This window comes from Rosa chinensis, chromosome 1 (genome assembly GCF_002994745.2).
Source record: "Rosa chinensis cultivar Old Blush chromosome 1, RchiOBHm-V2, whole genome shotgun sequence".
NCBI lineage: Eukaryota > Viridiplantae > Streptophyta > Magnoliopsida > Rosales > Rosaceae > Rosa > Rosa chinensis.
The window spans coordinates 10708117-10718258 of record NC_037088.1 but is presented as its reverse complement, the minus strand read 5'-3'; positions in this window follow the sequence as shown (position 1 = coordinate 10718258).

Genomic DNA, 10142 nt, shown 5'->3' with positions numbered 1-10142 from the left:
CACAATGGTGTGGATTGAAGTAAAAGACAACAATGATTGGTGTGTAATGGCAATAGTCACCATCTTAGACACCAAAATTTGAAGGGTAGCCATTGCTGGCGTGACAAAGACTCAAAAATGCACTATCATTTTTTTGGTGACTTTCAAACTGTGGGCCCCATCATCAGAAAACACACTATCTAACAATGGTGACTGCAATATTTCAAATTTAAAAAAAAAATGAAAATTAATATACAACCTCAATAGTTGTTATCAAATCACTTTTGTGAAAGAAAAAATAAACAAATCTAGGCATGATATCTGCAACTTCCACTTCTCCTCCATGGATGACTACATAAACAAGACACATAAACAAAGATCACATCTACAATTCATAGATCATAGTCATGACTGCAAGTAATATTCTCCAAGACTGAAAAAGATCAGAGAAAGATGTTAATTTCAACCTGCCCAAAGGATCGCCATCTAGAATATCAGTTCCAGCATTGTAGATTATGAACACAGGAGCAAAATTATGAGCAGCAACCTAACATTCATATAAAGTTATTGAGTTCACATGGAAGTACTTTTAATCAAATAATTACACAACCAAACAGTGTCTAGAAGAAAAACTATTGCTAAAGACTGTCATATAGAAAACGGCAGCACATGACTTGTAAGTATATACCTCAAGAGCTTCATCTAACTTTCTCGAGTACTCTCAAGGGATTATGTTACACAAAGCCATGGACAAAACAACTACAATCTGATATGATGATGGGATAACGAAGACTCACCGCTCCTTCAATCCTGAAAATGTGGGCTGCTATGCATGGAGACCCTATTTCTGCCTGGAATCTGCAGAGGAGCAAGCATTGTTATAGAAAAGATAGGTTAAAGATGTGGACAACCAAACAGTTAGAGCAGCGAGCTTACATTAGGAGAGAGACCTGCAGCAAACCAATGCCCACCACCAGGATGATGATCTACCCTTATGTTTTGAGCAACAGGCTAAGAGAAGAGAAGAGCGCAATGAGCACAAAAACCATGAAGAAGAGAAAACGAAAATAGAAGTAGTTAGTATTAACAAATACAAACCTACTTTTCTTCCATTCATTGTTTCTTTTTTCCGTTGATCTAGATAAAGCAGAAATGCAGGATATGAACAAATCTTAAGAACCGAACCATATAATACTGAAATTACTCACTGAAGTAAATAACTCTTGAATGTCAGCAATCATGGTTCACATAAAAACCTATGATTTAAACAAATAATTGTTCAATGTTCAGTGCAGCAAATAATTGTTCCTATAAAATTCATACCTGAATCCAAAGTAACAGAAGCTGATAGCACACTGTTCCCAATGCCTACAGAATCAAACAATTGAATTTAGACAATTGTAGAGCAGCATTATCACACAAACTTGATCTGAATACGAAAAAGAAAAGCACCTAAAACAGACGAAACCAAAAATCAAGATAATAAACTGTGACAGGTCTACCTGAATAACAATAAGAGATGAAGATAATGTTAATCAACAGACAGAAGAACAATGGCAGTGAAACGATACAAAATTCCGTCGAACACAATCTGCAAAACCCAAAAAAAAAAACAATAATGAGATCATGAAAGTAATTATAAAACAGATAAAACAAAAGCCAAAAAACAATTCACATGTATTAAGATAGACCCTCCCCTATTCCTAAATTGAAATTCAGTGATACCTAAATAAAATCAAAATACTCAAACGATCTTACATGAAAATCATCGCAAACCTCAAATGTAAAACCAAAATCTTACCTAAAAGTGAATATAATGTGAATATAATCCAAATACAAACTGGACATCATTGAATCAGAAAAAACCTTTTAAAACAACTCATTGTAAAATAACAAAAATTAAAATGAATTTAAACTGCCCAAAGATTGCAAACAAATTTATAACCTCTTTCATAAAAACTACATTGCTCCTCCCTAGAGATTGCAGACAAATTTACAACAAATAATGAATTGAAAACAATAACAATAGGCAAATCTATAAGCCCTTGCATGAAAACTATACTGCTCCTCCCTAACTAAATTGCAGACCAATGAGTGCAAACTAACAAACTACTCCTCCTTAAAAGCAAAGAAGATACAGCTCCCCAACAAATGACACCACCTTAAAGTGTATAAATTTAAGCAAAGGACATTAATCTTATCTAGGCCAAAAGTTGTATAAATTTCAGCCTTATCACACAAAATAAGCCAAGCTAGTAAAAGTTGCACCCTTTCCAACCCTATGCCGATGCAAACTGCAAGGAATTCTCAAGTGATAAAACCTTGATCTTCTACTTCCAAGTTTCAAGTAAAGATGGGAGAGGGAAAGAAAAAAAGGAAAAACACATAATTCAAGCAGAACAGTAGACAAATATGATCATTCACAAAACACAGCAAAGAAATTAGCCATTTTGTTCAAATCCCCGAAATTTCTTGCTATTATGAACCGCCACAGAACACACCCTTACAAACACAAAAGGAGAAAATTAAAAGAGCTAGAGAGCAACCCAAATGACGCAAACACTCATCCTAGGAATGACTTTTTAGTCATTCCTCAACTACAAAGTGAAGTTTGTCACATTTGTAATAATCAAAATCATTTCAATTTCAACACAAAGTAGTCGAAACAAAGAGAAAATGTCAAATGTATAGTACCCATCCGCGGCGGGTGTATACTCCGGCAATCTTCTTCTCGCAATGAACGGCCCAGCAAGACCCGTCTAATATCCCACACCCAGATTTCTCCAGATGCTCCAACATAAACTTCACCATCGGAGCAGATCCAAACTCGATTAAGACTGATGCTCCAGCAGAAACTTCACCGTCGGAGCAGATCGAAAATCGATTTCTCCAGATGCTCCAGCAGAAACTTCACCATCGGAGCAGATCCAAAATCGATAGTGGGGATATGCATGGATTTTGGATCTACTACCTTGTTCATGATTGAGAGATTGAGAGATCGAGAGATACAGGAAGGAGAAGGAGATTGAGAGATTGAGAGATCGAGAGAGAGAGAGAGAGAGAGAGAGAGAGAGAGAGAGAGAGAGAGAGAGAGAGAGAGAGAGAGAGAGAGAGAGGAATTAGCGTTTTGTTTCTGAGGAGAGGGCTTTGCCCTTGATTTCACCTTATCAGCTTATCTACACAAAGACGCGTTTGGTGAGTTGTGAATAGTTAGACAAATATTTGTTTTAAATTGCAAGGACAAGTTTGTGGGCTTTGGTGAGTGTCGGACCAAAGAAAAAAAAGGAATGGTGAGTATTTTTTGGGTGTTGTCACCATTGATGTAATTGTGGGGATTGAATGGTATCTATAGGCCATATTTGTTGTAGTGACCATTGAACATAAGATACAACATTAATATGTTACTCCACTTTTTATCTCTATCTTCAACATGAGAAGAAGAATAAATCAAAATCATATGATATTGCTCTCTTATGAGTAGGTCTCTCCTCCACCAAAATTAATAAGAGGTTCTCGATCTTGATATGTTGCTGGAATCCTTTTGAATTTGCCAAAAGAAGGAATTTCAAGGGTTTTGGGTTGGAAGATCGAGTAATAACTATATCATAATACTCAATGAATTTAGTTTAAGAAAATTCTAAATCAGATTGTTTTGAATTTATTTTTGTATTAAATGATAGGCCATGTATAGAAAAGATTGTTTTTACTTAATTATTTTAGGTAAATTTTAAAACTATATGTCAATATAAGGAAATTCCGGAAAAATAAAAAATAAAAAATCAATTTAATTGAATGTTATATTTAGGGAGGTAATTTTGTTTTGTTTTGTTTTTTTGTTTTTTTGTTTTTTCCAGTTTTATCTCTTTGTCCTTATTTGTCTTTTTATATGACTTGACAAAGTATATTAATAATTGAAAAAAGTTGGAGGTCAAAATATCAAATTTGAAGGTCCAACTAGAATCACCATCTTTTATTTTAGACCTTGAAAAATGAAACCTCAAGCAGCGGCGGTGCAACACACTGGCCGACAACTTACCCATGATGGTGCCACTGTATTCCTCTTAGGGAAACGAAAAAGTGGAGTGTTCGAATTGCCAACACCTAAATTTTCATTTTTTTTTCTTTTTTATTTACATCGTTTAACCCTATGGATTAAAGTTTTATTATTATTTATTACTTTGCTGAAGATTAAAATAATGAATTCACTTGTGTTATCATTCGAGACTTCGAGTGAAAGGTTTATACCCCTTTTCCTTTGTTTTAGAAAGCCACTTTCACACTTCAAAAAAAATATTCTATGATTTCATATTATAGTACACGTTGTAGTCCGGGTTAATGTCATTTGTTCACATGACATGTATTTTTTTTTTTTTTTTGAGGTAAATATAATTATTTCATTAATAGCAAAACATAGGCCAGAATGGCACAGGTATATAGTTCTCACTAGGGGTGATAGGTGTCATTACACTTGAAACATTTCCGCTCCTCTATTCAAGAGCCTATTAGAACAAGAATATCCTAGCTAGGAATAATACCAAAGAAAAGCTTCTGAAGCCAATGCGCTCAATTGCGGTGCATCAAGAAACTCTTCCTCTTTTGATGTAGATTACCAACATTCTGTAGGCCAAAAAAAGGTGCTTAGCTTCCTAATACAATGAATTTATTATAATTAGACAAACTAAAAACATAGGATGGGCCTAGGATAAAACACCCTAGCCCAAATTAGTAAGCCCAAGTGCATCCAAATGGTAGTCCAACTCCATAGCCTATTTAGCATACTTGGAGCCCATCATCCCGAACGACATGTCGCATGTCACCAGCACAGCGCCTCCGCCCGACCCGAACTGCCACGACCTTGCCGCCTCTATCTACTCCACCGCGACCACCCGCCGCTTTGACCCCAACTGCCGCGCTCCATGCCGTTGTAGAGGCCCAACTCCGAATCACGCCGATCCAGCATCCCACCGTCTGCACCACCACCGATTCAAAACCATAGCATCGGTCTTGATTAGCACAGCACGCTGCTGGCCACAGAGCACAAGCCACAAGCCACTTGGACCTACCTTGAGCTCAACCACCCATGAAGCACTCTGGAAAAAAAACTGGTCAAATACCCATCCTGCAGCAGATCCCAACGTCGGCGAGGCCTTACAGCCAACACTAGTCGGGCCGCTGCCGGACGAGCTCGAGTTATCAATCGGAAAGGAAACCAGTCTTGGGTTTAGGGTTTCTTGAGGAAGAAAATTTAAAATTTAAAATTAATATGACATGTACTTGTTGTTGATTGATTCTAGGCATGGGATCGGGTCGGTTCTAGTTAAAAAGTGGTGGAACCGAAAAAAAAAACTAACTCTTAAAATCGGTTCGGTTACGATAATAATTTTGTAGAATCGTTTTGGAACCAAACCGAACCTAAACGGTACAGTTCCTGCCTTTTCCCGGTTCCTTAAGAATTGTTCTAGTCTGCCTGGACTTAACACAAATAGTCAAATACTGGCTGCATAAAAACTTTCAGAGTTCAAGGTCATATCAGAAATACAAATTCGTTCAAAGTCAGGTCTACATTTCAAACATCAAAGTTCAAACATAACAAATTGAAAACTTAACAAATAACATAGAAAAGACATTAAGTTCAATTCATGATTAAAATCTTGAAGTAGGAATGCAGCTGGGCATCAAGGAAGCAAGAAGGTCTCCAAGGCAGCAAGCATATGTCCAACTTCGATCAATATTTCCTAGCCAAGAAGACAAGCAGTATCATTATGAATAACTATAGTTTGAACAGAAATTATGATATCATCAGCAAGCACAATATAACCATATGAAAAAGAAAGAAGACGGATTTGGATTTGGCTAGGATAGCATCTATGCAAAACCTCACTTAGACACTTACAAAAAACATCTTGACAGAAACCTGCATTCAATATTCATCAAAAAAATATAGCAATTGCAACTGCATTCATACACACATACATTTCACTACATTCACACATAAGACTTCATAGTTTCACATACATTTCATTGCATTCGTACACACATACATTTCACTGCATTCATAGTTATTAACTAATGACATTAACAACATGAATATACACTTTATACTTATAGTTTGATCATTTTTTGGCTGCTTTTGATGCATCAGACTTCTTCTGCAGTTTTGGGGCCTTTGCTGCAGCACGCTTCTCTCTTTTTTCTGTTTCTTCTTTCTCTTGTTCTGCATTTACAACAGTTTAACATAACAGTTTAAAAGTGGTGGCAGTAACAGCTTAAACATAACAGTTTGACATTTATAGATTAACATGAAAAGCAGTAATAGCTTAAACGTAACAGTTTAACATATATTTTACCTTTCTCAACAGCTTCAAGCCACACCATTTCCTCAGGTGTAGGAGTGTACTCCAAGCCTTGAATACTATCGGACTTTAGCCAATTTTGGAGGCAAATTAAGGCCTCCACGGATCTAGGAGTTAAAGAACTCCGATGTGGATCAATCACTCTCTTGCCAGTGCTGAAGCATGATTCGGAGGCCACTGTGGAGACTTGAATTGCTAACACATCCTTAGCTACTAACTGCAGATTGGGATACTTGCTTCCATTAAGCTTCCACCAAGTCAATATCTCAAAATTAGTCCCTTTAGGAGGCTTTTCAATGGGGTCAAGTAGATATCTATCTACTTCATTACCAACAACAATTGTATCACCCTCTTCTAACTCCCTATCCCAATCCTCAAGAAGTTCAGCCATCTTCCCACTCACACCAGTCGAACGATAGCTACTGCTGCTATTGCCAGCAGCTTGTTCCACCACTTTGCTGCCTTTTTGGCCGCTTTGAGTACCAAATGCAGAAGCATACATATCTGTTAGAGTAGTTACCAACTCCCTCACTTCTCCGACTTTTTTCTTCACCGTTTCATCATCGAAATTCAGCATTTTTTGGCATATTCTTTGGAAGTTCAACAGCTTATACCTTGGATCCAATACTAGAGCAACCAGCAGCAGCTGATTACAGTCATCTATGGATCCAAAGTACTTCTTGTACTTGCTCCTCATTTTCACAGCCATGCGAAACAACAATTTTTCACCATCACTTCCATCCGATGAATAGGGCTGCATAAACAAGTCCTCAATTTCTGATTTAATCGTGACCATGTGATGGAAGGCTTTGGGTGAAGTAGGGTGGTTTGTTGCACTCACCCTCACTGTTACATCAAAGAAAATCTTCAAAAACTTCACAAAAACACCAGCCTTGTCCCAATCTGCGTCATTAGGTGGTCCTATCCTTCGCCGAGGTGATTCAACAAAATTCTCTTCTTCTTCCTCATCTACTTCCTCATTCTCTTCGAAGTAACTCTTCCACCTCCCATCCTCCTCCTCAGCCATCCTATCAAACCCCCTTTTAAGCTGCAATGCAGTATCTAACATGATATAGGTGGAATTCTACCTTGTTGGAACATCTAAAACACAAACCTTATTGATGTCCAGATTTTCATTCTTGACACAAACCTTAAAAGCATCAAGCCTAGATGGTGAGCTTCTAACATACCTAACTGCATTTCTAATGCTAGCTATAGACTTGTCCAACATATGCAAACCAGACTTAACAATGAGGTTCACAACGTGAGCCAAGCACCTCACATGAAGAAACTTCCCTCCAAATAATTGTTGCTGATCAAGATTGGACAATTTTTTTTTAATGTAATCAATCGCCACCTTGTTGGCTGAAGCATTATCTATGCTAATGGTTAAAACCGTCTTGATTCCCCACTGCAGTAACGAACACTCAAGAATCTTACCTATTGTGTTTCCCTGATGGTTTGGAATTAGACAGAAATTAAGCACCCTCTTGTGCATTCTCCATCCATTATCTATGAAATGAGCTGTAATAACCATGTAGTTTATGTTTTGAACCGATGTCCAAGTATCGGTTGTCAAACACACACAATGGTTATTTAGCTCCTTCTTTAGCTCTGCCTTCTTTGCATCATACATCCCCAAGAAGGTTTTCACTATGGTTTTCCTACAGGGAAGGGTGAAGTTAGGGACTGCTACCTTACAAAACCTTTTGAATCCTGGTCTTTCAATGGCACTAAAAGGGAGTTCATCAATTACAATCATCTCAGTCGCAGCGATGACACAATTATCCTAACTCCATTTTAAAACAACTTCATCAGACCCATCGAAGTTCAAATGAGTCTGACCCTTGCTTAAATCTGTTCTCCCAGGGTATCCAAGGCAAACTTGCTCAATGTGTTTTCTAAGACTACTAGTGCCATTGTTAGTAGAATGACAAGCAAGATGAGTAGGGCAATACTTACACTGTGCCCTCTTGGTGTTCCCAACAACCGTTTCCTTTCCATCAATGGTCTCAATGATGGGATGATCTTCCTTGGTGAAATGCTGCCAGACCTTGGACCTCTCTCTTGTCACAGCAGCTCTGCCTTTTCTCTTCCTCTTCATTGCAGCAGACTTTGCCTTTTTCGAAGTAGGCACTTCCTTTGCGTTCTTCGGACACTCGCTTGATTCTTCACTTCTGCTTCCACTTCCAGTTCAACTTCCACTTCCAATTACAGGGACAATATCAACAGCCATTGTTGAATCCATGTTAGCCTGAAACACAAAAATTAAAACCCAAGAGAAAAATCAAAAATTAAAAACCAAAATAGGAAGTACCAAAAGCCTTCACACAATTGAAACAAAGAGTAAGAAATTGACAAATTCAAAATCTAGAATCTGATAGATGTGGTTTCTTACTTTCTTACCAGTTCTGGGTTCAAGGGTTTACTGGGTTCAAGCCTTCAAGGGTGCAACACTTCAACCTCCTGAGATTCTTCTCTTATATACAAAATTGAAACGAAAAGAAAACTTGATTAAATATAAACCTCAATAATCGACTGAAACGCAGAAATTAAACCCCAAGAGAAAAATCAAAAATTAAAAACCAAAAGAGGAAGTACTTGGACGACGAGCGCTGATTGAAGAACAAAACGGAGATGAGAGGGTCACTGGGTTACTGGGTTTGAATGGATTGAATGGAGTCGTGGGTTACTGGGTTTGAGAGATGGTTTCCAGTCTTTCAGAGAGGAATTTTTGATCGCCGCTTTGGGGTTTTCATCGAAGGGAAGTGCAGAAATGGACGCAATTTCTGCTTTGGATTAGGGTTATAGAACGTCCATGATCCCATGCGGACTAGCCTATTTTAGGCATATAAGCTCGGAAAAATACCCAATTATACAATGACACATGTACTTCGGTTCCGCATAGGTTAAAAAAACTCACACCGAAACCGAACCGTAAACTCTACTTGAAGAACCGAACCGAAACATACATAAGTTAATATTGTGAAAAACCGAACCGAACCGGATTTTTCGGTGCGGTTTTCCCGGTTTTACGGTTCTAAGTCCCAGGCCTAATTGATTCTCTTGATTTAATTTTTTTTTTTTGGAGAAATATCACTTTGGTCATCGAACTATGGGTCGCTCGACACTTTGGTCATCCAACTTTTAAAAACTTCATTTTGGTCATCCAACTATATCACCGTATATCACTTTGGTCATTCCATCAGTTTTCTTCGTTTTCTCTGTTAACTCCAGGGGTATTTTGGAGATGAAATGTTTTACCCACCATTTTTATAACTTAATCCAATTTTTCCCGCCTAAACATAAAACTTCATCCAATTTTACCAACTTTTCCGTCCTTCTATTCATGCATTCATCATCAATAATCAAAGCATACAACAAAGAAAAATAATCGAGTCAGAGAATGATTCAAAGTGAGGGAAATATAAGAGGAAGAAAAATATTGATTTAATAAATCGAGGAATTATAAAAGGAGGGAAAAGTTGGCAAAATTGGATGAAGTTTTATGTTCAGGCAGGAAAAGTTGGATTAAGTTATAAAGATGGTGAGTAAACCTTTAAATCTCCAAAATACCCTTGGAGTTAAAAGAGAAAACAGATGGAATGACCAAAGTGATATGCGATGATATAGTTCGATGACAAAAATGAAGTTTTTAAAAGTTGGATGACCAAAGAAAGTTGGATGACCAAAGTGTCGAGCGAGCCATAGTTCGATGACCAAAGTGATATTTCTGCCTTTTTTTTTTTTACCCCTGTAATTAGAGCTGCACACGGATTAGGTTTGTACTTATTGTTGATTGATTCTCTT